Source organism: Molossus molossus, unplaced genomic scaffold (genome assembly GCF_014108415.1).
Source record: "Molossus molossus isolate mMolMol1 unplaced genomic scaffold, mMolMol1.p scaffold_m16_p_11, whole genome shotgun sequence".
NCBI lineage: Eukaryota > Metazoa > Chordata > Mammalia > Chiroptera > Molossidae > Molossus > Molossus molossus.
In genome coordinates this window covers 18507938-18533562 of record NW_023425346.1, presented here as the reverse complement: position 1 = coordinate 18533562, position 25625 = coordinate 18507938, and the positions used below count along the sequence as shown (strand labels likewise).

The window sequence follows — 25625 nt, the reverse complement described above, 5'->3', positions numbered from 1 at the left end:
TTAAGAGGTCACCAATTTGATTTCTGGTCAGGGTACATGCCCAGGTTGCATGCTCGATCTCGAGTAGGGGGCATGCAGGAGGCAGCCAATCAATGTTTCTCTTTCATTCATATTTCTATCTCTCTCTCCTTTTCCCTTCCTCTCTCTCTCTAAAAAAAAAAAAAAAAATCAATAAAACGTATTTTAAAAAATAAAATTGCCCTGGCCAGTTTGGCTCAGCGGTTAGAGCATCGGCCTGCAGTCTATAGAGACCCGGGTTTGGTTCCCTCTAAGGGTGCGTACCTCGGTTGCAGTTTGTCCCCGGCCCTGGTTGGGTTGTGCCGATGGAAGCCACTCGATGTGTCCCTTTCACGTTGATGTTTCTCTCTCTCTCTCTCCCTCCCACTCTATCTGAACAAAAAATGGAAAACTGTCCTCAGGTAAGGATAAAAAAATAAAGTAAAATAAAAAAAAATATTTTTGAAATATTTATTCTAGATTTGTGAAATATGTTGATGATATTTTAGTAGAGATTGTATTGAGTCTATAGATTGCTTTTGGTAGTATGGAAATTTTAATTATGTTAATTCTTCCAATCCATGAACACAGTATATGCTTCCACTTGTTTGAATCTTTCTCTACTTCTTTTTCCAATGTCATATACTTTTCTGAATACACATCTTTTACCTCCTTGGTTAAGTTTATTTCTAATTGTCTTATTTTATATTGTTGTAATGGTAAATGGGATTGGTTTTTTAGTTTCTCTTTCTGAGAGTTCATATTGGTGTATTTAAATGCCATGGATTTTTGGATGTTAATTTTGTATCCTGCTACTTTGCCTAATTCATTTCTTTTCTTTATTTTATCCTCATCCAAAGACATTTTTCCATTTTTTGTTCAGATAGAGTGGGAGGAAGGGAGAGAGAGAGAGAGAGAGAGAGAGAGAGAGAGAGAGAGAGAGAGAAACATCGACGTGAAAGGGACACATCAAGTGGTTGCCACCCACATGCCCCAACCAGGGCCGGGGACAAACTGCAACCGAGGTATGTGCCCTTAGCGGGAACCAAACCTAGGTCTCTCTGGACCGCAGGCCGACACTTTAATCACTGAGCCAAACTGGCCAGGGCCTAATTAATTTCTTAAATCCAGTAGTTCCCTGGCCAGTTTTCTATGTACAATATCATGCCATCTGCGAATGACAGTTTTACCTGCTCTTTTCCAATTTAGATGCCTTTTATTTTTTCCTTCTTGTAGATTGCTGTGGCTAGGTCTTCCTATACTATGTTGAATAAGAGTAGTGAAAGTAGACAATCCTGTCTTGTTCCTGTGCTTAAGGGAAACACTTTTAGTTTATGCCTGTTGAGTATGATGTTGGCTGTAGGTTTGTCATATATGGACTTTATCATGTGGAAGTATGTTCCTTCTTTGCTGAGAATTTTTATGGAAAATGGGTGCTAGATTTTGTTGAATGCCTTTTCTGTATCTGTTGATATGATCATGTGATTTTTATCCTTCATTTAGTTTATGTGATATATCACATTTATTGATTTGTGAATATTGTACCACCCATGTATCCCCTTCATAAATTCCACTTGGTACTGGTGTATGATATTTTTAATGTATTGCTGCATCCAATTTGCTAATATTTTATTCAGGATTTTAGCATCTATATTCATCAGGAATATTGGCCTGTAATTCATTTTTGTAGTGTCTTTTTAAAAATATTTTTTCTTTATTGATTTTAGAGAGAGAGAAGAAGGGAGAAGGAGAGAAAGATAGAAACATTGATGAGAGAGAACATCGATTGGCCATCTCATGCATGCCCCCCACTGGGGATCAGGCCCACACCAGGGCATGTGCCCTGACTGGGAATCGAACCAGCGACCTCTTGGTCCATGGGTCGACACTCAACCAGTGAGCCATACCAGCCAGGTGACTTTGTAGTTCTTTTCTGGTTTTGGAATTAGGATAATGTTGGCCTTGTAAAAAGAGCTTGGAAGTCTTCCCTCTTCTAGAATTTTTTTGAATAATTTGAGGAGAATAGGTATTTGTTCTTCTTTGAATGTTTGGTAAAACTCACCTGTGAATCCATCCTGTCCAGGACTTTTGTTTGTTGGGAGTTGTTTTGTTTTTGGGTTACTGCTTCAGTTTCATTAGTTGTTATATACCTATTCAGGTTTTCTTATTCCTCCTGATGGAGTTTTGAAAGATTGTATGTTTTCAGGAATTTCTCCATTTCACCCTGATTGCCCAGTTTGTTGGCATATAGATGTTCATAGCATTTTCTTACAGTCCTTTGTATTTCTGTGGTGTCAATTTACTTCACCTTTTTCATTTCTGATTTTATTTATTTGGCTCCTCTCTTTTTGTTTCTTGATGAGTCTGACTAAAGGCTGACCAATCTTGTTTATCTTTTCAAAGAACCAGCTCCTGGTTTCATTGATCTTTTGTATTTTTTATAAGTCTCTATATAATTTATTTCCACTCTGATCTTTATTATTTTCTTCCTTCTACTTCCTCTGGGCATTTCTTGTTATTTGCTTGGTAATTATTTTAGATATAGGGTTAGATTGTTTATATGAGCTTTTTCTTGTGTTCTAAGGAAGGCTGTAATGCTATGAACTTCCTTCTTAGGACTGCTTTTGCTGTGTCCCTTAGATTTTGTGTTGTTGTGTATTCATTTTCATGTGTTTCCAGGAACTTTTTTTTATTTATTTCTTGATCTCATTGGTAAGTCATTCATTGTTTAATAACATACTATTTAGCCTCCATGTGTTTGAATGTTTTGAGGTTTTTTTATGTAGTTGATTTATAGTTTCATGCTATTGTGATCTGAGAAAATGTTGATATGATCTCAATCTTCATGAACTTGTAAAGACTTGTTTTTAAATGTTGTCTATCTTTGAGAATATTCCACATGCACTTGAGAAACATGTGAATTCTGCAGCTTTGGGATGAAATGTTCTTTAAATACCAATTAAATCCAAAGAACTTATATGCATGTATGCATAACCAATGGACACAAACAACAATCCTAAGTGGGTGGAGGGGCAGGATGGGGAGGAGAGTGTCTGGGGGGGAAAGTGAGAAACATCTGTAACAAAAATAAATTAATAAAAATTGGTAAAATAAATAAATAAATACCAATTAAATCCATCTGAGCTAGTGTGTGATTTAAGATTGCTGTTTCCTTATTGATTTTTTATTTTCTGGGAGATCTATCTAGTGATCAGTGGGGTGTTAAAGTCACCTACTATGACTGTTTTGCTGTCTATCTCTCCCTTAAAATCTTCCAGGAGTTTTAAAATATATTTAGGTACTTCTATATTGAGTGCATATATTTTTACCAGGGTTATATCCTTTCATTGGAATTTTCCTTTTAGTATTATACAGTGACCTTCTTTGTCTCTTGCTATGGTCTTTGTTTTGAGGTCTATTTTGTCAGATATAAGTATTGCTACCTCTGCTTTTTTTTCATTTCCATTTGTTTGGAAAAATTGTTTCCATCCCTTCATTTTCATCCTGTGTGAGTCATTTGTTCTAATATGTGTCTCTTGTAGACAGCATATATATGAGTCATGTTTTCTTATCCATTCAGCTACCCTGTGTCTTTTTGATTGGAGTATTTAATCCATTTACATTTAAAGTTATTATTGACCGGTACTTATTTATCGCCATTTTTATTCTTTATACTTATGTGTGTCTATTTCTTCTTCTTAAAACAGTCCCTTTAACATTTTTTGCGATGCTTATTTTGTAGTAATATGCTCCTTTAGCCTTTTTTTTTTTTTTCTTTTTGGTCTGAGAAGCTCTTTATTTCACCTTTAACTTTAAATAATAGCCTTCCTGGATAGACTACTCTTGGTTTTAGATCCTTGCTTTTCAGTATTTTGAATATTTCATGCCATTCCATTCTTTAGTGTTTCTGTTGAGAAATCAGCTAATAGCCTTATAGAGCACTCTTGAAGGTAACCGACTCTCTCTCTTGCTGCCCTTAACATTTGCCATTTTAATTATGATGTGTCTTGTGTGAGTCTCTTTGTGTTCATCTTAATTGGGACTCTCTGTGCTTCCTGAACTTGTATAGCCTTTTCTTTACCAGGTTAGGGAAGTTTTCTGTCATTATTTCTTCAAACAGGTTCTCTATCCCTTGCTCACTTTCTTATCCCTCTGGTACCCCTGTGACGTGGATGTTGTTCCATTTCATATTGTCCCAAAGTTCCCATAAACTCTTCTCTTGCCTTTCAGATGTTTTTTTCTTTTTGTGCTCTAATTGAGTGCTTTTTTCTACCTTATCTTCTAAATCACTGATTCAGTCCTCTGCTTCATCAAGCCTGCTTTTAATTCCTTCCTGTTTTTTCTTGATGTCAGATATAGTATTCTTTGTTCCTGACTGGTTCTTATTTATGGTTCTTATGTCCTTTTTCATGCCAAAGTAGTTTTCACTACAGTCCTTGTAGTTCTCACTAAGTTCCTTGAGCATTGTTATAATCAGTACTCTGAACAATATATCTGATAAATTGCTTATCTCCATCTTTTTCTGTAGATTCCTGCTTTTCTTTCATTTGGAGGTTGATTCTTTGTCTTCCTATTTTAGCTGTCACTTTGTGTTTGTTTCTATGTATTACATATACCTGCTATGACTCCCAGTCTTTGTGGGGTGGCCTTTTGTAGTAAATGTCCTATGGTACCCAATGGTGTGGTCTCCTTGAACTCCTGAGCTGGATGCTACAGTGGTGACCCTTCTGTGGGTTATTTGGGCTCTCCTGTTACAAGTGGGTCTTGACTGTTATTGTCCTGTTCATGGGTGGGATCTCCTCACAATCTGGCTGTGAGCCTCAACCCTGACCATGTTGTACAAGCTGTTGTACTGGTGCTGACAGGACAAAACAAAACAGAACATGAAACAAACTAAAACATACAAAAGAACCCAACAACAACAGCAAAAACAACTACAAAAGAAAAGAAAATTAGAAAAAAGAAAAGAGAACAAGAACAATAAAAAAGTACAAAAAATAAAAAAGAATATTAGAAGTGAAAAGAGGAAGAAAAAACATTCTGAAAGGAAAGAAGGGAGAGAAAAATTAAGGATAAAGAGTAGAAAAACAAAAATTGGTCAAAAAGAAAAGAAAAAAGAAAAATAATTATTAAAAGGTGAAAAGCAAAATAAAGAAAAACAAAACAGAGTAAGAAAAGGAAAGAGGTAAATAAGAGCTATGAAAGAAATGAGAGTAAAGAGAAAAATAATAACAATAATAATAATACCAAAGCAACAGAAAGAAAATAATGAAAAAAAAGAAAAACAACCAAGTGAAGTTTGTCTCAGCAGATTTTAGTGCTTGCTAAGATTTCCCTTTGGATCATGCTGTTATGTTGTCTGAGGCTAACTGTTTTGTATGTGGATGTCATTTGTGCTAGCCAACGGCAGAAGCTGTCCAAGTTTGGCTCTCAGTGCCCTGTTCAAAGCTTCAAGCAATCCATAGTTGTGGCTGCCTCCACTGGGCTTGGCTGCCCACAGGAGAGGCCATGCTGAGCTCCCAGACCATTGTTTTTAGTGGGTTGGGGGCCTAAGGTGGGTCAGCAAATATTCAGACTTCAGGGAAGATGGTGGGTGCATTCCCAGACTATTTTCCTGTCTGGGGGATGGAGTCCCTCTTAGGTGGGGTCATCCAGTGGGTTGTTGGGAGGGCTCAGGGCATGGGCTGGGGGGTACAGATCCCCAAGCTCCAATCTAGGCAGGAGCTCCCACTTAGAGGCTACCGAGCCTCAGCAGCTGTGTGTACAAGGCCTCTCTCGGGCCTGAACCTTGATAGATCCAGAAGTTATGGAACTCAAAAAGGAGACAGTTGAATAAAGTCACTTTGTTCCTCCTAGTTGAGGCGCAAGTTTGGATGTCGTCCTCTGGTGCTCAGTCCTGCCAGATGCTACCAGTGCTGGGACTTGGGGCATCTCAGCCAGTTCTTGCTGAAAGTGACTGTAAATCCACTTTACTGTTCCAGGTGCCATTCGGGCCCCTGCATCGCTCTCCTCCGGCCAGGGGCAGGGCGCTCTCAGTGGGCAGCCCCTGAGGGCGGGGACTGAACTTGGCTACCACCTGGAGCGGATGCCTGCTGCCAAAGGGTGCTTGTGCCCAGGAGTCATGGGTGTCTGAGAGTGTGTACACATGTGTGTCTGTGAGGTCAATTTCCTTTTAAAAAACAAGCTTGGATTTTGATAGTGTTTATGTTCAATCTATTGATCAATTTTTAGAGAACTGCCATTTTAATATTACTGGACATCAACATGGACATCTCTCCTTTTATCTCGATTTTTACTTTCAGTAATGTTTATAGTTTCTAGTGCCTTGCACTTCTTTTGTTAATTTTTTTCCTATTTTATTCTTTTTAAGATATTGTGATGGGACTATTTCCTTTTTTAAAAATCCTCACCCAAGGATATTTTTCTATTTATCTTCAGATAGAGTGGGAGGGAGGGAGAAAGAAGGAGAGAGAAAGAAACATCAATGTGAGAGAGACACATCGACTGGTTGCCTCCCGCACAATCCCAACCAGGGCCAGGGACAAACCACAACTGAGGTACGTACCCTTGACCTGAATCGAACCTGCGACTCTTTGGTCCGCAGGCCAGTGCTCTAACTGCTGAACCAAATTGGCCAGGGCATGGGGTTGTTTTCTTAACATCATTTTCATACTGGTCATTGATAGTATATATAAAAATACATTAGATACCCATTTTGTAACCAGAACTCTGCTTGGTGCTGAGGACATGAGGACAATGAGACAGTGGTCACAACAAGGCAATACTTTGGCTGGCCCCATTTATGGCTTCAAGGCTGTTGGTTTTCAAGGCTCTTTTTAACATAGATTCTTACTCCACAGATTCTGAAAGTCCCTCACAGAGAGTTTTTACATATATCCTGGTGGGTTTTTTTTTTTCCACCGGGCCCTTTAGATTTTCGCTGTGCATGTTTGCAGTTTCCAGATAACCCAGGATGAGGGAAATGCATATTAAGTCTATGGCTAACTCATGTCCAGGATCTTGCTAAATTTCTGGCTAGTCCTTCAGTGTGCAGCATAACCCCGCCCAGGACTGCAACCACAGGCTGGGAGAGGTGGGCTTTTCCCATTATCCAATAGACATAGGTTTTTCACTCTCTGGTGCAAGTCAAGGCAGCCCCTTCTGAGTGATGCTACCAGTTCTCACAGCTAGCCCTGCCACTGTATAACTATCCCGTCCATCGAGCTCTACTGGGAGACAGTGGCAGCTCCAGGCAAGAATGTCGCAGACATCTGCTGTACTCACTCAAAGTAAAGCAGTGTTTTGTGAACATATGCATCTCAATTTATTGTATGCCTTTGGTTGGTTTCTGGGGACTTGAAATTATTGTTTTTTGACTGTCTTATTTTTTTTTAAACACATTTTTATTGTTGAATGCATTATAGATGTTTCTCCCTTTTTTCCCCATTGACCCCCTCCTCCCCAATTCTCCCTCTCCTGCGTTCCCCACACTATTGTTGGTGTCCATTGATTATGCATATATGCATAGAAGTTCTTTGGTTTATCTCATCCTGCCATTCCTCCCCCTTTCCCTTTGGGGTTCATCAGTCTAACAGCCAATTTGTACTTCTTTTTTTTTTTTTATCCTCACCCAAGGACATTTTTCCATTTTTTGGTCAGGTAGAGTGGGAGGGAGAGAGAGAGAGAGAGAGAAACATCAATGTGAAAGGGACATATCGAGTGGCTGCCACCTGGACGACCAACCAGGGCCGGGAACAAACTGCAACTGAGGTACGTGCCCTTAGTGGGAACTGAACTTGGGTCTCTCTGGACCACAGGCCGATGCTCTAACTGCTGAGCCAAACTGGCCAGGGCCAATTTGTACTTCTTAATTCCTTCCTCTTTTTCACCCATCCCTCTAGCCCCTATATATCTGGCAAGCAACAAAAAGTTCTCTGTATCTATGAGTCTGTTCCTGTTCTGCTTGCTTTTTTTGTTTGTAGATTCAATTGTTGATAGATATGTATTAATTGCTATATTATTGTTCATATTTTTATTCTTCTTCACCTTGAAGAAGACACTTCAACATTTCATATAGTACTGGTTTGGTGGTGATGAATTCCTTTAGCTTTTTCTTGTCTGGGAGACTCTTGATATGTCCATCGATTCGAAATGATAGCTTTGCAGGATAGAGTAATCTTGGTTGTATGTCATTGCTTTTCATCACTTTGAATATCTCTTGCCACTTCTTTCTGGCCTGCAAAGTTTCTTTTGAGAAATCTGCTGACAGTCTTATGGGAGCTCCTTTGTAGGTAACAAACTGCTTTTCTATCACTGCTTTTAAGATTCTCTCTTTGTATTTAACCTTTGGCATTTTGATGATGATGTGTCTTGGTGTGGACCTCTTTGGGTTCATCTTGTTTGGGACTCTCTGCTTCCTGGACTTGTATGTCTGTTTTCTTCACCAAGTTAGGAAAGTTTTCTGTCATTATTGTTTCAAATAGTTTTTCAATTTCTTGCTCTCTCTTTCCTCCTTCAGGCACCCCTATGATGGGAATGTTGGCACGCTTGAAATTGTCCCAGAAGCTCCTTACACTATCCTCATATTTTTTATTCCTTTTTCTTTTTGCTGTTCTGGTTGGGTGTTTTCTGCTTCCTTATATTCCAAATCGATGGCTTACCTACTCTACTATTGATTCACTGTACATTACTCTTTATTTCAGTTAGTGCATCCTTCATTTCTGAATGATCCTTTTTTATATTGTTGATGTTCTCACTAAGTTCCTCAGAGGTCTCCTTAAGTTTCTGGAAGGTCTTACCAAGTCCATTGAATGTCTCACCACATTCCTTGAGCAACCTTATAACCTGTTTTCTGAACTCTGCATATGATTGATTGCTTATCTCCATTTTGTTTAATTCTTTTCCTGGAGTTTTGTTTCTTTTCTTTCATTTGAGACATGTTTCTTTGACTCCTCATTTTGGCTGTTTCCCTGTGATTGTTTCTATGTATTAGGCAGAGTTGCTATGTCTCCTAGGCTTCAGAGGGTGGCCTACTATTGTAGGTGTCCTGTACAATCCAGTGGCACAGCTTCCCTGATCACCCCAGTTGGGCCCTCAAGGTGCACCCCTAGTGTGGACTGTACACCCTTCTGCTGTAATTGAGTCTTGATTGCTGTTGGCACCTCAGTGGGAGGGGTTTATTCAGGCTGATCAGCTGCAAGGACTGGTTATGCCCACTGCCCACTGGCTTCTGACTCCCTTGGACGATCAGTTGTGTAGGGGCCCACCACACAGAGCAAGACTTACTTCAGCAGGGCTCTGGTACCCACTGAGTCCACTCATTGAGTGTGTCACTTGTGGAGGTGGTTGGGTGGTAGTGTTTTGATGTGGTCTGAAGCTGTCCCCTGGGTGTGCTGGCTCTGGGGCAAGGTCAGCCACTGCCTGTGTTCTGTCCAGAGCCATCCAGCATAAACTACAAAGTGATCTGCAGATGGCTGCTTCTTGTGCTGGGCTTGGAGGTGTCCAGGAAAAGCCAGGTTGTGAACCAAGGCTGGCTGCTTCTAGTGCCAGGCCTGGGGCCACTTAACAAGAGGTATGGGGCTCCCTCACACCAGATGCTGCTTGTTTGAGAGATTTTAAAAAACTCTGAAGCAGGATCCAAGACAGGCCAATCCTATGGTAAAGCCATTGGAAACAGCTTGGGTGGGCCCTCAAGTTGGGTTGGGCAGGGCCTCAGGGAATCACCATGGTGGGGCCAACAGTGTGAGCCAGGTTGCTGGAGTCTCAGTTATGGCAGCGGTCTGCCTGCCCCGTGGGGGAAGGGCTCACAGAAGGGACAACAGCCTCCACCAGCACCTCTGTGCCTCCGCCTCTCCTACCAGTCTCATTGTGGCTGCTTTAATTTCGTAGTTGTAGGACTTTCATTCAGCTCGATGTCAGGGGGTTCTGAATGGTGGTTGTTCTATAGTTTAGTTGTAATTTTGATGTGGTTGTGGTAGGAGGCGAGACTGTGTTTACCTACGCTACCATCTTGACTGGAAGTCAATGTTTTTTGACAGTCTTATCTAGCTATAGAGTTGTATTCTAGAGAAGGGATTCAGTGATCTCTTCCTTTCTTCACTGCTTGAAGTTATTCCTATGATTTTAAATGTCTGGAATATGTAGGGCATTTAAACACAGCATAGTGGATTATGTGTGAGAATTTAGTGGGGGGAAAACAAGGTTTATAATATACATGGGTCTTGCATTTTCAGTTTTATACATTGTGATCATTTAGTAAGGTGAACTCAGAATGAGTTTACTACCCCAGGTCAATGGGGCCATGCATGATGCTTACTCTACCATCAGAGTGTGCCTATTGTTCAGAGAAAGAGACAAAATCATTTTTGTGCTTTTCCGGTGTGATAAATTGTAAAGATATGACATTGTTGATGGAAGTTATATAAGGGAGACTTAAATAGTGTTAAAATTGGGCTTGCTTAACTTGCTGCAAACATTAATAGTTGAATGTCCAACCCTGCTGTATTTGGAGCTGTGATATAATTTTCAGAAGAAAATACACGTTATAATCCAACTTAACAATGCCCTTTAATAATGTGAAATAACAAATAACTATAGTTGATAATTAAAGACTGCTTAGGATAAAATTCTGAGGATACTGTGAGGTCTAAAATTCTGTGCGGTTTTGTACAAATTAATCACCTAGTACAAGCTATATCATTTTTTAATTGCTAAAACCAGTTAATATTTTTCAGTGCAATATTTCATTTTTGACAGATACCAATGGTCATGTCTCAAAAAGGCAAGATTATTTTCAAAGTTAAAATATTCTAGTAAGCTGAATTCATCAATATGGGAATGGAGTATACCCAATAACCTGGGATTTATTCCAGGAATGCAAGGTTAGTTTAACATCTGGAGATCAATTAACGTAATACAGCATATTAATAAAATATATGACAAAAAAAATGCACAATTATCTGAATAGACACAGAAAAAGCATTTCACAAAATCTGTCCTTTCTGGATCAAAACACTCAACAAACTAGAAATAGAAGGGAACTTCCTTAATATGATAAAGAACGTTTGTGAAAAACTAGCTAATAGCGTACTTAATGATGAAAGATAATGCTTTTCTCTTAAGATTAGGATATCCACTCTTACTATGTTTATTCAACAATGTGTTGGAGGTTCTAGCCAGGGCAATTAGGCAAGAATAGTAAATAAAATGTATCCATATAGGAAAGGAAGAAGTAAAACTATCTCTGCAGGTGACATAGTCTTGTATATAGAAAATACTAAAACTCTACTAAAAGCTATTAGAACTAATAAATAAGTTGAGCAAGATTGTAGAATACAAACAGGATAAATATATAGATAATTATATTTGTGTGCAGTAGCAATGAAACGTTTGAAAACGAAGCAAAGAAAACAATTCCACTTCTAATAGCATCAAAAAGGATAAAATTCTTAGGAATAAATTTAACAAAAGAAGTGCAGAATGAATTTTAAAACTACAAACCATTGTTGAAACAAAATAAATACCCAAATAAATGGAAATACATTCTACGTTCAGGGATCAGAACACTTAATATTGTTAAGATGGCATTACTCCCCAAGTTGATCTACAGATTCAGTGTAATCCCTGTTGAAATTCCTATTTTGCAGAAATTGGCAAGCTTATCCTGATCTTTATATGGAAATGCAGAGAACCCAGAATTGACAAAACAGTCTTGAAAAGGTGAAAGTTGGTGGACTAACTCTTCTCAATTTCAAAACTTACAATAAAACTAAAATGATCAAGACAGTCACTTTGGCATAATGATGGATGCAAATGGAATTGAGAGCCCAGAAATATACCCTTACATTTACAGTCAATTGATTTTTGCAAGGTGCCAAGACAGTTCAATGGAGAAAGAATAGTCTTTTCAACAATGGTTTTGGAAGAACTGGATATCCATCTAAGAAACGGTAAATTGATGTTGAACCCCTTTCCTCATACCATATGCAAAAAATACCTCAAATGGACCATAGACTTAAATGTAAGAGCTAGAACTATAAAACTGTAAAGGGAAAAAGATAACCTTTGTGACCTTGGGTTAGTGAAAGCCTTCATAAGTATGACTGCCAAAGCACATTTTCTTATTGGCTTGCTTTTTTTCTTATTGATGCAGGGAAGTTTTTAAAGACATTTTAGGCTTTATATTTCTGTTTAAACTTAATACTTGAATTTAGTTAATATTTAAATTACAGATGCAGTATGTGAACACTGTGAATTCCTATGAGAGCACCCCTCCTGACTCCTGTTCCTCTCTCCTCTGCCCCAGAACTTCAGGTATTACCGGTTTGGGGAGTGACCTTTCAGGCCCCATTATATCCCTGTACACACAGCTATCTAGAGAAAACATCTTGCACAATTTTGAGGGTTTTCTTTTTCAAGAACTGCTAAGGATACATTTCAAAATCTGAAACTTGCTTTTTCATGAGCACTATTACCTAGTCCATCTTTCTTTGTTACTATGTATAAACCTGGCTGTTGTGTTTACCTGCTGCATAATATTCTGTATGTGGCTGTAACAAATTATTTAACCATTCCCCATGGATGAACACTGTCCCCATTGCTAGTTTTTCCTGTGTGTGAATGGTGCTGTAGTTACTATTCTTGTGCATATCTCCTTGGGCTCACCAGTATTTTTCGTGGAAGATTTAAAACGGGAGAGTCAGGAGCAGACGTGTCTATCAGAAGCCACTCTGGCAGCAGAGCGAAGGGAAAGGGGTTGGGTTGGAACCAGTCAGTAGGTTATTGCAATAGTCCAGGTGAAAGAGAAAATGAATCCAAACTGATGAGGTGGGTTTAGAGAGATGGGACTTGTGAGAGGAGTTGCAGAGTGCTTTAGACTAACTTCAATGTTCAAAAGTTGAAACAAAGATTCTTTCTTTCCACGGATTGAGCCTGTATGTAGATTTGCCGGGGATGAGTAAGACAGTGCCAGTTTATCCGAGTCTCCTGCTCTGCTGGACCCAAGGAAGGAAGGAAGGGGAGAGTCTTCAGTCCGGGGAGGGTTAAAAGTTATGGTTGTCCCTGTCAGTCAGGACTCAGCCGTGCTGAGGTCATGGGTACGTGTGTGCTTGGATGTAGCATGTGTGTGCGCGTACATGTATGTGTGTGTCGTCCCAGTGACCTGGAATCCTGAGGAGGGCCACATGGCTTTCTTTTGTTAGGGAAGGGACAGCACTTCTCCTGGTGGTTTTCAGAAGGTGTCATCTCCCTATGCCCTGAACAGGCCAGAAGACCTCTTTCATGGGGCTTTTTTTTAACTAGGATATCTGTGACTTCATGGGGTATATTTACTGATCACCTTAAATTACTTTGTTGAAATCTCTCCTGATCGTCAGTTCAAATGTGGCCTTTGAGGCCAAATCCAAACTATTGTAATAAAATGAAATTCCATCATCTTTTAAAATAATACTTAGGGCCTTTGAACTTGAACTGATTTAGGGGAGAGTCCGGTAACCAAAGGAAAAAGCCTATTAAAAGGTAAAATCTGCCCTGGCTGGTTTGGCTCAGCGGTTGGAGTGTCGGCCTGCGGACCAGAGAGTCCTGGGTTCGGTTCCCGCTAGGGGCACGTACCAAAAAAAAAAAAAAAAAAGGTAAAGTCTGTCAAGTCTCCCTGATGGAGATTTTCTGGGTGTTCTCTTCCAGCAGAAAGAGGTAAGGTTGAAATGACTCTATGTGGCATAGGAGACTGGGAAAGACAAGTGTGAGTCAGGGGTGACTGAGTTCATGATTCAGGTGGCCAGAGGATAATGTTATTACTGGTCCAAATGACTATATATGGGGCAGCATTGTTTTGGAGGCAAGATAATTCTGTGTTGGAATAGCTTATAATGGCCATAACCCATGTATTAGTCAGTATTTTCCAGAGACACAGAACCGGTAGCATGAGCACTTTCACGCGCACACACGTACACACACACACACACACACACACACACTTTATCATGAGTTGGCTTATGTGGTTAAGGAGACTGAGAAGTCCATGATCTGCCCAGGAAAGCCAGTGTGTGTTTCAGTCTGAGTCTGAAGGCCTGGGAACTGAGGAGTCAGTGGTCTAAGTCTTAGTCCGAGGGCAGGAGGAGACCAGTGTCGCAGCTCAGCAGTCAGGCAGAGAGGCAAAATCTCCCTTTCCCTGTCTTTTTGCCCTGCCCAGGCCCTCAGGGGATTGGATGGTGCCCATCCGCATTGGGGAGGGCCATCTGCCGCACTCAGTCCACTGGTTCAAATGTCAGTCTCATCCAGGAACATCCTCACACACACCGGAAATAATGTTAGCCCAATATCTGGTCACCCCGTGACCTACCAAGTTGATACATAAAATAATCACACCCCATAAGACAGATGTGTCCAATAGGGATTATGGCTCAGGAGATATCTGAGGACTAGAGATACAGGTGGAGAACCCCTGAGAGTGCAAGTGGGAGTTGTAGCTTTGAGAGAGAATGGGACCCCCATGAGGCGGTGTATAACTGAGGCTGCAGGAGAAGAAATCAGTAGCCAGGGAGAAAAACAGAAGACCAGGGAAGAACTGGGTTCTGGAAAACTGAAGAAAACAGAGTTTCAAGGAGGAAAATAGAAATAATTTCACATATTCAGTGAGATAAAGGTTTAATTAGTCTTTGCCCTTGGAGATCAGGAGGTCTTCACTGACCCTTGCAAGGCAGTTTCAAAAGAGGAATGGCCCCTTGTCGATTTTGATTCTTTCCAGTTAGAGTGTCTGCTCTGTAGAGATGTCTGTTGCCTTTGTCAGGGCAAGTTACGCGAGCTGCTCTCACAACCCCAGAAATCTCAGGGGCTGAGGGCAATGACCTCATAGTTTGTTTCTCATTCCACATCCTGAGTGGGTTGGGCAGCCCTTCATGGCAGCAGTCCTTCAAGTAGTGACTTGGGAATCTGAGAGCCTGCATCTTACGATGCTGCCGTCTTAACAGTGAGGTCACTGCCAATGCTGTGGACAGGGAAGACAGAGCACGGACAGGCCTGCAAGGGGGTTATGGCCGGGTCTGGAAGCAGCAGACTTCAATTCCACCCACATCCTGTTGACCAGAACTGTATTATATGATTTCAACCTAACTGCACGGGAAAGGCAAGAATAGGAAATGGGATTGGTGAGCATCTGACCCTTCTCTGTCCCATTCCCAAAGGCATACCTGCAGCCCCCACCTTCTTCTCCAGTTACAGGGTCCATGTCTAAATTTTCAGTGGACCATTTCAGGCTCAGCTTGTTTAAATCAGATCTTCACCACTTCCTTCCTCCATCCTCCATCTAAAGTAGAGATTGATTTCAGTTGCTGGTAACATATTTTTAATTTTCTCCTTTGAGGACAAGTTTTGGAGTAATCAGAGACACAGTCTTATCTTCAAGCCTTTACTGAAGCTGGTCCCCCTTTCAGGAATGCTTGTCCCCGAGAATCTACTTCATGCCTCCATGTCTTTGCTGACACCCACCTTCTTAGTGAGGATTGCTTTGTCCACTGGACTTAATACCGCAGCACCCCCTCCACCCAGAACCCCTGAGCCCCCTCACTCTGCCCTCGTCTTCATATCCTTGACTACCTTTGCACGTACAGTATACTTACTTATTATGTTTATTATTTATCAGGTGTAGCAGGGGTCTTTGTTTTGGTTTTTCTATTAAGTGTCTTGAATGGTGTCTGGCATATAGTAGGCACTCTAAAAATATTTGTTGACTGAATTGAATTTGAATCACGGAGACCAGAAAATATTAGAAGCAGTTTAGAAGGCAGGAGGACAGGAAGGATACGGTGGGTGGTCAATAGACTTGCCTGTGCAGTTGCCTTGGCATCTGTCCCTGACGTGCTCATCGCTTAGTGACTCCGACACTGTTGGGTTAATTTCTGCCTCCAGGGCTCCAGCTCTGCCTGCTCCGCCCATCCTGGACAGGCAGCCAGATGAGTCCTTCGGCAGAGTCACTCTGATCCCATGTGTGTGTGAAGACGTCTCTTGTACGGGGTCTGGTTTGAGAAGGGGAGGGCTGGCGGTATTTGTTCCCGGGGAATAGGTTTGGTGTCCAGCCATACTGCTCGGCTGACTTCTCCGTAGGCCACTTTGGGGCCTGTAATACTTTTGTTTTGTGCCCATAAAAATGTTTTAATTTCTTTTGAAATCAGTAGGAAGAGCTTAGGAAGAGCTTCTTAGGTCAAAGAAAATGTTTTTTTAATATATAATATTTGAACACTCGTCTATAAAGTTGTAAAATATAACAAAACATAGTATGTAGTTAAGACGTAATTGCTGGAGGAGGGGGCAGAAGTGCCCACGGTCTGTGAAAGTCGTAATATGGCCCTGATTATGTCCGGTCAACCCAGAACAGCGTGGACTTAGTCCTAAAATCTTCAAGTTCATGGGGCAAATTTAGTCCCTTTTATGGATGAGGCCACTGGGGCCCTGTAGGCTGTGCTCGACTGGAAGTCACACGACTGATGAGCTGTGCAGATCATATTTCGTTCTTCTGAACCACTGGCTAATGCTTCTTGCCATGTGCCATCCTCCCTGCCCGAGGAACCTTTCGGAGCAGTAACTTAGGTCAGTAGAGTTCCTAAGTATATCTTACTTCTTGTAATTATGCTGCAGATGCTTATTGATGCTCCGTTCTCCTGTCATTTGTAAGGAGGTCTCCTGTGAGTGGCTGTGAAGTGTTCATTTCATTCTTTGATCACGCTGGCTAAAAATCTACTCTGTTACTAATAAGGCAAGTCTTAAAGGGAGTCCGGGGCTATTAGCTGAATATATAAAACTCGTAAAGGGGCTTAGAACTGCTTTACAGACCTTTGTGTTTTAAAATATAAATGTATCTTGAGGCATTTGGTACTAAGTAGGTTCTTGGGTATTGATTCTCTTCCTTTCCTTCCATGAGACATTTTTAGTCCTCTGCCTACATTCTGTTTTCTGCCACTGTTAACCCATTGCCCTGTTGGAGAAGAATCGCACCACTAAGCAACTGAGTCACAGAAAACCACATTCACCTTCATTACTTGCTAGGAACCTTTCCAATTCCCTGTGCTGTTTTGCTTCTCTAGACCTCAGCTCCCTAGCCAGCATTGCAGTTGCATACAATTCATTCAGTACATGTCAATTGATTGTCTTTTATGTGGTGGGCGTTTTTCTAGGGCCCAGGGATACAGGAGCGAACTCACCAGGCAAACCCTGCTCTCAAGGAGCTTGATTTCCTCTGGGAGCAGCACTAGACTCGTTTAGACCCGGTTCCCTCTTTTGAGGTTCTTGATCGCTCTGGATGTGTGTGGGTGTTGTTAACACACCTACACGAATAGAAGCCTCTTTGCCAGATTGTAATTAGGACTAGGAGTTTTGATTGATAAAAAAAAAAAAAAATAGGGTAAAGCTGGGGATGTAGATATCGCTAATGTTACATTTTAACGTTATATGTATGAAGTTTATATGTCTACACATAAAACATGTAGACTCCGAAGATATAATCAGTGCCTGGAGTTCTGAATTGAACTTGTTATAAACTGTATCTAGAACGAGCTGCCCCGATTTCTAGTCACTTGGGACTAGAGCAGAGCATACCCATACATGCTTGTCAGCTCGTCTGAGCCCAGAAACCTACATTTTTTGTGATTTTTTTTCCCCCTCTCAGTCTTTTACAATGATCTTGCCCACATGTGGTGCAGAGTCAACTGATTTTCGACCATGGCCTTAATGAGTCTTTCCAAAGGATTCACAGTCGTCCCTCGGCACTTCGCGGTTCGGCGGTCGCCGAACCCTCTATCGCGGGTTTTTCAAACACTATACTGTATGTGCCTAAAGAAAGAATCCTACTTCACGGAAACCCCTTTATCGCGGTCGAGTCTGGAACTGACTAACCATGATAAAGGAGGGCCAACTGTAATCTAATCCCTAGAAACTACTACTGCCTTTTGCTCTCGTAAATATCAATATACCTACTATTTAGGAGGAAAGCCTAGTAGTTAGAGGCATGGACTGTGGAGCCAGACTGTCCAGGTTCTCATCTGAGCTCTGCAATCTTTAGCGTAAAGCTGGGCTGTGGTCTCTGTTTTTTCAATAGGAAAATAAGCCTGCTGATCATACAGACCTCCCAGGATTGCTGTGAGAATTACATAGCATGTGTTAGCTATTAATATTACTGTAAATATTTAGTATTATGTAATTGTACTATCGGATACAACTGGCGTAAGCAGGTTTGGGAGCAGACAACACTACTTGTTGACTAAATACTGGTAAAGTAGAACTGAGCACCCAGAGGGGGTAGCCTCAGGCAGTCAGGGAGCTCTGCAGAGGGACTAGTGTCTGCTACTCCAGCAAGTGGATAAGTGGAGGTCGGTTAAAAGAGGTTACGCTCTGTGTACAATTGATCACTCACTTGCACATGCTGTAATTCGGAACATATACGACGCAGCCTCGATATAGACTTTTCACTTCTTTTTTGTTCAGTGAAACCCATTAACTTGCTACTTCTCCTTGTCATTCTTTCTTCTGAGAAAGACAGACAGAGAGACACAGAGACAGAGACAGACAGACACCGACCATCCGTGAGTCCACGCTGCATGCTGTAGTGTAGAGTTTATATTCAGATTCTATGGGATTCAGAGAATTGGCTACCATGCCTTCTTTTGAAAGTGGCAATTTGTGTGCTTGATGAAATGATACTACTTGCTGATCATCTAGACTAGTAGATGGAAATGAATCGAAACTAACGAATACAGTGAGCAGGATTTCTGCTGGAGGGATCGCCTCCGAATGTGGAGTTCTCACGCATCCTGCTCCCGGGAACAGGAGAGGAGCTTTTTGTGCCCATATGTCTTTGTTTTTCCCTGCCGTGTGTGTGAGAGGGCATGGTGACAGGCAGCATATAAATAGCTAGCTTCCATTTTTATTTTTAGTGGTAATGACTTTTTTTTTTTTTGAAGTGGGATTTCTCATTTAATAAGTTATGGGATGTAATTACCACCTAGCAGAAATAAGATGCATCACACTCATTTGAAACTCAGTTAAGTTCAGGTCCACATACAGTGGAAAAACAAAACAAAACTAAGCCTGGTGATGAAATAGATAACCTTTAGCCCCCCCCCCCCCTTCCTTCCAGACCGGAGTGATGCCGATTAAACGTGTTTCTGAAGCCTGCTGGATGGCGGGCTCCCTGCTGCCAGGTGCGGTGGGAGCTGCCATCTCAGCTCTCCCATTGTTCGCGGCTGTGCCTGTAACTGAATTTCCCTGCATTCATTTAAGTAGTCGCACACGGCCTTTAAATTCTCCACCTAGAGAGCCTGACGCCTTCATTAAATGACCCTCCTGCGCTGGCTCTCAGGTTGATTCCTGCGCCTGCTTCCCGGCAAGAATGCTCCGGAAAGGCTGCGTGGTGGCCGAGCGGCCTTCCTGGGGGTTAATCACTACGGGCGGCCAGCATCTCCCTGAGTGAAACCTCTGCATGGAAAAACAATCCCAGAGCCAGAGCCATCTTCAATTTTTTATGAATCAAGCTTTTAGTCACTAGAAACCATTAACCCTGCAGTAGCCCGTGCTCTGAGCTGCCTAGAGGGTGACTGATTGATTGAAGAGCAGTGACTGATAGTCATTTTGGGACTTGGCTTCCCTTCCACCCTCCCTCATTCCCTGCCTCCCCCCTGCTGCTCTGGCTCTGTTCTCACCACCTTAGGTCTGCTCCTACACGCTTTTCAGCAGAGCGGTTTCTTAGGACGTCTCCTCCGAGTAGAACTGCAGGCAGCACCGGGGTGTGGGGTGTGGGGTGTGGGGTGTGTGCCCTTTGAAGAGCTTGCTGGAGACTGGTCCTGCTCAGCTCCTGGGAGATGCTAATGGCGGAGCAGAGGGCACAGTCTGCTTGGGCTGCTGTGTTCCACGTAGTCTCCGGGCGGTGGCGCGCTGCTGGGTTAGCTCTCCTCACTGGCTGCCAGGCTCAGTGCTGCAGAAAGGGGGTTCCTCGTGTAATAGAAAGTGGATGCCTTTAGACTCACAATGGAGCTTTTAGGGGAGCTGTGTGTTTTCTGCTCTCTCTTCTCCATGTGTCAGTTCCGTCCTCACCTTTGAAGACCGCCCAAGCTGTAACCCACCTCGCATGGCAGGTCCTGTCTGGACCACACAACCCACGTATTGACCCCATACTGTCTTGTCTTCCTAAAGGCTTCCTATCTTGTATTCTTGAGACAGAAGCTCCTGGAGCTGGAGCTTTGGCAGGAAGCAAGTAGAATACCATGAAAATGGGTGATTATTAGGACACTGGTTTTCTCTTATTTCCAGAGATCTCTACCTCAGCCTCGGCCTCTGCCCCTCTGCCCCGCCGCCCCTCTGCCCCGCCGCCCCTCCGCCCCTCCACCCCACTGCCCCTCCACCCCACTGCCCCTCCGCCCCTCTACCCCACTGCCCCTCCGCCCCTCCACCCCACTGCCCCACTGCCCCTCCGCCCCTCCGCCCCTCCGCCCCACTGCCCCTCCGCCCCACTGCCCCACTGCCCCTCCGCCCCACTGCCCCACTGCCCCTCCGCCCCTCCGCCCCACTGCCCCTCCGCCCCACTGCCCCTCCGCCCCTCCACCCCACTGCCCCTCCGCCCCACTGCCCCACTGCCCCACTGCCCCTCCGCCCCTCCACCCCACTGCCCCACTGCCCCTCCATCCCACTGCCCCACTGCCCCTCCGCCCCTCCACCCCACTGCCCCTCCACCCCACTACCCCTCCGCCCCTCCACCCCTCCGCCCCTCCACCCCACTGCCCCTCCGCCCCTCCGCCCCACTGCCCCTCCGCCCCTCCGCCCCACTGCCCCTCCACCCCACTGCCCCACTGCCCCTCCGCCCCTCCGCCCCACTGCCCCACTGCCCCTCCGCCCCTCCGCCCCACTGCCCCACTGCCCCTCCGCCCCTCCGCCCCTCCGCCCCTCCGCCCCTCCGCCCCTCCGCCCCTCCACCCCACTGCCCCTCCGCCCCTCCACCCCACTGCCCCTCCGCCCCACTGCCCCACTACCCCTCCGCCCCTCCGTCCCACTGCCCCACTGCCCCTCCGCCCCTCCGCCCCACTGCCCCTCCGCCCCACTGCCCCTCCGCCCCGCCGCCCCGCCGCCCCTCCGCCCCTCCGCCCCGCCGCCCCGCCGCCCCTCCGCCCCGCCGCCCCGCCGCCCCTCCGCCCCGCCGCCCCACCGCCCCTCCGCCCCGCCACCCCTCTGCCCCATTGCCTGTTGCTGACCGACAGTCTTAATATGTGCACATTTGTGCGCCATGTAGGCTGCAGGAAAACATAAAATGGTTGTTGCTCCTAAAGGCTAAATAAATGCGGCACATATAAGTGGTGTTTGACCAGTGCTGCGGGTCCCTGAAAGTGAGACTGTGGCATTCGAGCTTTGTTTGGCGGCCCGAAGGGAGCCGGGAACATCTGTAAATGGGAGGGTGTGCTGCAGACCTGGTTAGGCAGACTTCTCTGGAAGCACTGGGCGAGCACTGGGAGGAACCCAGAGCTCAGCAGTCACAGTAGCTCTGCTGCCGGTGACAGTGGCCAGGCTGAGGGGGAAGATTTGAGGGAGGGGCGGCAGGTAAGAGCACAGGTTAGAGACAGGCAAGCTGGTTTGTCCACTGATGTGTGACCTTGGGCAACTTGTTTAACTTCTTTGTATCTCTACTAGGTCCTTGTTTGAAAATGAGGACCTCAGCTTTAAACTTAATAGGATTGAACTGAGTATAGCTCATCAATAACTCTTAGAAAAAATAAGAATCAGAGAGGCTTGGGACTAGAGGGTAGGAGGAGGTTTGAATGATGACAGGAATTTCACGTTTAAGTGAATGATGAATAAGAGCAAGTCTATTTATCTTAATTTTTATTCATTCAACTTTTATTAATTTATTTTTGTTACAGATGTTTCTCCTTTTTCCCCCCTAGACACCCTCCTCCCCATCCCGCCCCCCTAGTCCCCTAGCATTGTCTATGGCCATTGGTTATGCATACGTGCATATAAGTTCTTTGGTTCATCTCATCCATCCTCCCCACCCCCCTACTCTGAGGATTGTCAGTCTGAACCATCATACTCCTTTCTGTGTCTCTGGGTCTATTTTGTTCATCAGCCCACCTTGTTCATGATATTCCACAAATAAGTGAGATCATGTGGCATTTGTCTTTCTCTGATTGACTTATCTCACTTAGCATGATATTCTCGAGGTCCCTCCATGTCATCTCAAAGGATAAGAGATATTTCTTTCTACAGCTGCATAGTACTCCACTGTGTATATGTACCACAGTTTGTTTATCCACTCATTTATTGATGGACACTTGAGCTGTTTCCAGATCTTAGCGATTATAAATAGCGCTGCTATGAACATAGGGGTACATATATTCTGATTGGTGTTTCAGGCTTCTTAGGATATATTCCTAGAAGTGGGATCACTGGGTCAAATGGCAATTCAATTTTTTTTTTTTTATCCTCACCCAAGGACATTTTTGCATTTATCTTCAGATAGAGTGGGAGGGAGAGAGGGAAGAAGAGAGAGAGAGAAACATCGATGTGAGAGCGAGACATTGACTGGCTGCCACCCACACGACCCCAACTGGGGCCAGGGACAAACTGCCACTGAGGTATGTGCCCTTAGCAGGAACCAAACCCAGGACTTTCTGGTCCACGGGCTGATGCTCTAACCGCTGAGCCAAACCGGCCAGCGCGGCAGTTCAATTTTTAATTTTTTGAGGAAACACCATACTGTTTTCCAAAGTGGCTGTACCAGTCTGCATTCCCACCAGCAGTGTACTAGAGTCCCCTTTTCTCCACACCCTTGCCAGCACTTGTTGTTCTATTTATCTTTAAAGCCCAAATCATGTAGCTGTTGCCATCAGTACCGTGACCACTGATGCCCTGTCTCCCTCCGGTCTCCTGAGGGTAGGAGTGTGTTATCATATTTGCATCACCCGTGCACTGTACACAGTAGGCACTCGGTGAGTGTGGAGGGTCATCCTCTTTTACGTGTTGGCCCCTTCTTTGATCCTCGCCTTCCCATGGTCCCTTTTCCGTGCCCAGGTCCTCTGTATCTGTCTGTACATCAGAGCTCACCCAGGTCCTGCTTCTGGATGTCTTGACCTTATGCATGAACTATTAAAATAGCCTCATCATGTCCAGTCGGTGTGGATCAGTGGTTGAGCATTGACCCATGCACCAAGAGATCGCTGGTTCGATTCCTGGTCAGGGCACATGCCTAGGTTGTGGGCAAAATTTTCAGTGGGGGACATGCAGAAGGCGGCCAGTCGATGTTCTCGCTCATTGATGTTTCTCTCTCTTTCTCCCTCTCCCTTCCTCTATCTCTAAAACCAATAAAGAAAAAACTTTAAAAAAATAAATAAAATAAAATAGCTATAAAATAGCTTCATTATTATACTACCTTTGTCTTATCCCATCCATCCTAGGCGTTGTTGGATATAGAGTAAACTTTTGTGGGTTTTTTTTTTTTGTTTTTTTTTTGGTTAATCCTCACCCAAGGATACTTTTCCATTGATTTTCTGATAGACTGGAAGGGAGGGTGTGAGAGAGAGAGAAACATCAATATAAGAGAGACACATTGATTGGTTGCCTTCCTCACGATCCTGACCCAGGCTGGGAATTGAACCTGCAAGCCAGGTATGTGCCCTTGACCAGGAATTAAACCCGTGACCTTTTGGTCTGCAGGCCGATGCTCTAACCACTGAGAAAAACCAGCCAGGGCCAGAGTAAACATTTAAAGCACATCTCAGATCCCCTCTAACATGAAATGGTCCCCATTCCCTACTAACGTAGGCCTGTGATTCTTAGGCTGCTAAGACCCTTCATGAGCCCCACACCTCAGTCTAACTGGTTCTCCTCCCTCCACTCGGAATGGCCTCTCCTCTCCCAGTTTTTGTATACCCACTTGCCACCCTTCAGTACCATCTCAGATGCCATCTATTTCATGCACCCTTCTTGATTCTGCCATTATCAAATGACAAAGCTTACAGCCATTTGTATTCTTATGACCGGCAAACCTTGCATTGTGATACATTTGCCTTGCTCTGTGGTGCGTTTCTAGGGGTCAGGGTCCATGTGTTTATTCTGTACGTTCTCCATCGCCCCATCTAGCCTACGGACTTTGCATGCAGTAGGCATTTAATGAAGCTTGGATGGAAGACTCCCTTTCTGAGCAGTGCTGTGGTGTGGTGTTGCCTTGGTGGATGGCGTGAGCTGGTTGGGTGCCCTCTCCCTGGGCCCTGGGCTGGCTTTGTCTTTCCTGTCAGATGTGATCTGCTCTGTTTTGTCTGACTGAGGAACTGTAGATCAGATCCCAAGGTGATAATTGTCTTTCGTGTTGGGCTTTGCTTTTCTAGCCAGAGGGGTGAGTGCCGAGATGTGATTGGCAGTTCAGCAGTGGTGGTAAATGCCTTCATCGCGGGGTCACGTGTCCTCCCCCTTCTTTCTTCTTCTCTGACTCACGTTTACTCTCGGAGTTGCCAGGGGATGTTTTTTAAATTAACAACTTCACAGCCTTCCTGGCCTGTGGCCTGACTGATTCTCCAGAGCCCTACATGTAGTAGGATTTTGGGGAGACAACAGTCCTCATGGTCACATGGTGAATTTTCCTGTTTCCCGAAGTATTCATTCTAGGACCCGAAGTAAGTGGTTCATTCCCAGCTGGGTGTGAATCTTCCTGACGTTGAAGGGACTGGTGTTTAGATTTTCCTGGGCTCCATGACGTTTCGCCTCCCTTCGGATGTGGCGGTTTACAGAGAGCCTGTGACTGACAGGGTTGCTTTTCCTGTCACACAGCAGGGCCCACTCTGGAGCAGCTTTCCTCCTCAAAGCAAAAGAAATAGAAACACTCTGCAGTCATTGGGTTTAAAGCGTGTCCCTTCTTGTTACGTGTTCGAATACCTCTTCACCAGTGCCCAGGAGAGGTCTCTGGAGTGTCCCAGGTTTTTGACATCATGCGGCGATACCGGGTCTGTTACCAGGGAAAGGAACCCCATCAGCCAGAAACTCCGGGGTAGCATTTGAGCCTGTTTGGGTAAGGAGCTGTCTCCTTAGTTAGAGTCTTAGTATTCTAGCATTAGAAAGTGAGGAGACAGTTACCTGATGCTCTCCTGTGCCATTTATCTGTGTGCTCCAGACTCGTGTGTCTTCCTGGTCTTTGACCCGGGTATACCTCTGGACGTGCGGAAGGGCAGCATCGGGGACTGTGAGTTATGCTGGGGTGCAGACTGTTTGTACACGATACTCTCAACCCAGCTTCCCACGTAGGGCTGATACTCTGGTTCAAGGTCAAGTGTAGACCTTTTTTTTTTAGGACTTTAAAGACCATAGTTTTTTTAGGACTTGGCCTAGATATTAAATCAAAGATGGACTCTCCTTTTAGACCCCTGTTTCCCCATTTCCTCATTCTGCCCAGGCCTCACGGGAAAGGAAATGGTACCCTGCCTACTGGTTATAGGTCTGGAAAGGGTAGAAGGCACTTTTGGATTTTTCTGCTGGATTAAATTAGCAACTATAAGTGATGTTTGATTTAACATTGGTTGTTATAGTAACCCCTGACACTTTATTAAATTTTATGGTTAATTAAAGCTCTCAGTAATAGCCAGCACTGGTGCTTACTGCCACCTTGTGAC

The 25625-nt window shown here is 44.0% G+C and overlaps 1 protein-coding gene and 1 long non-coding RNA gene across 2 annotated transcripts in view; both read left to right on the top strand.

Annotated features, from left to right (window-relative positions):
* The window catches only part of TMEM163 (transmembrane protein 163), a 249137-nt gene that overhangs the window by 96321 nt on the left and 127191 nt on the right, over positions 1-25625 (top strand). The gene's annotated exons all lie outside the window — the stretch shown is intronic.
* Positions 10765-12314, top strand: LOC118625432. Its single transcript, XR_004958677.1, has 3 exons — positions 10765-10877; positions 11643-11945; positions 12228-12314. It is a non-coding gene; the product is annotated as an uncharacterized LOC118625432 (long non-coding RNA).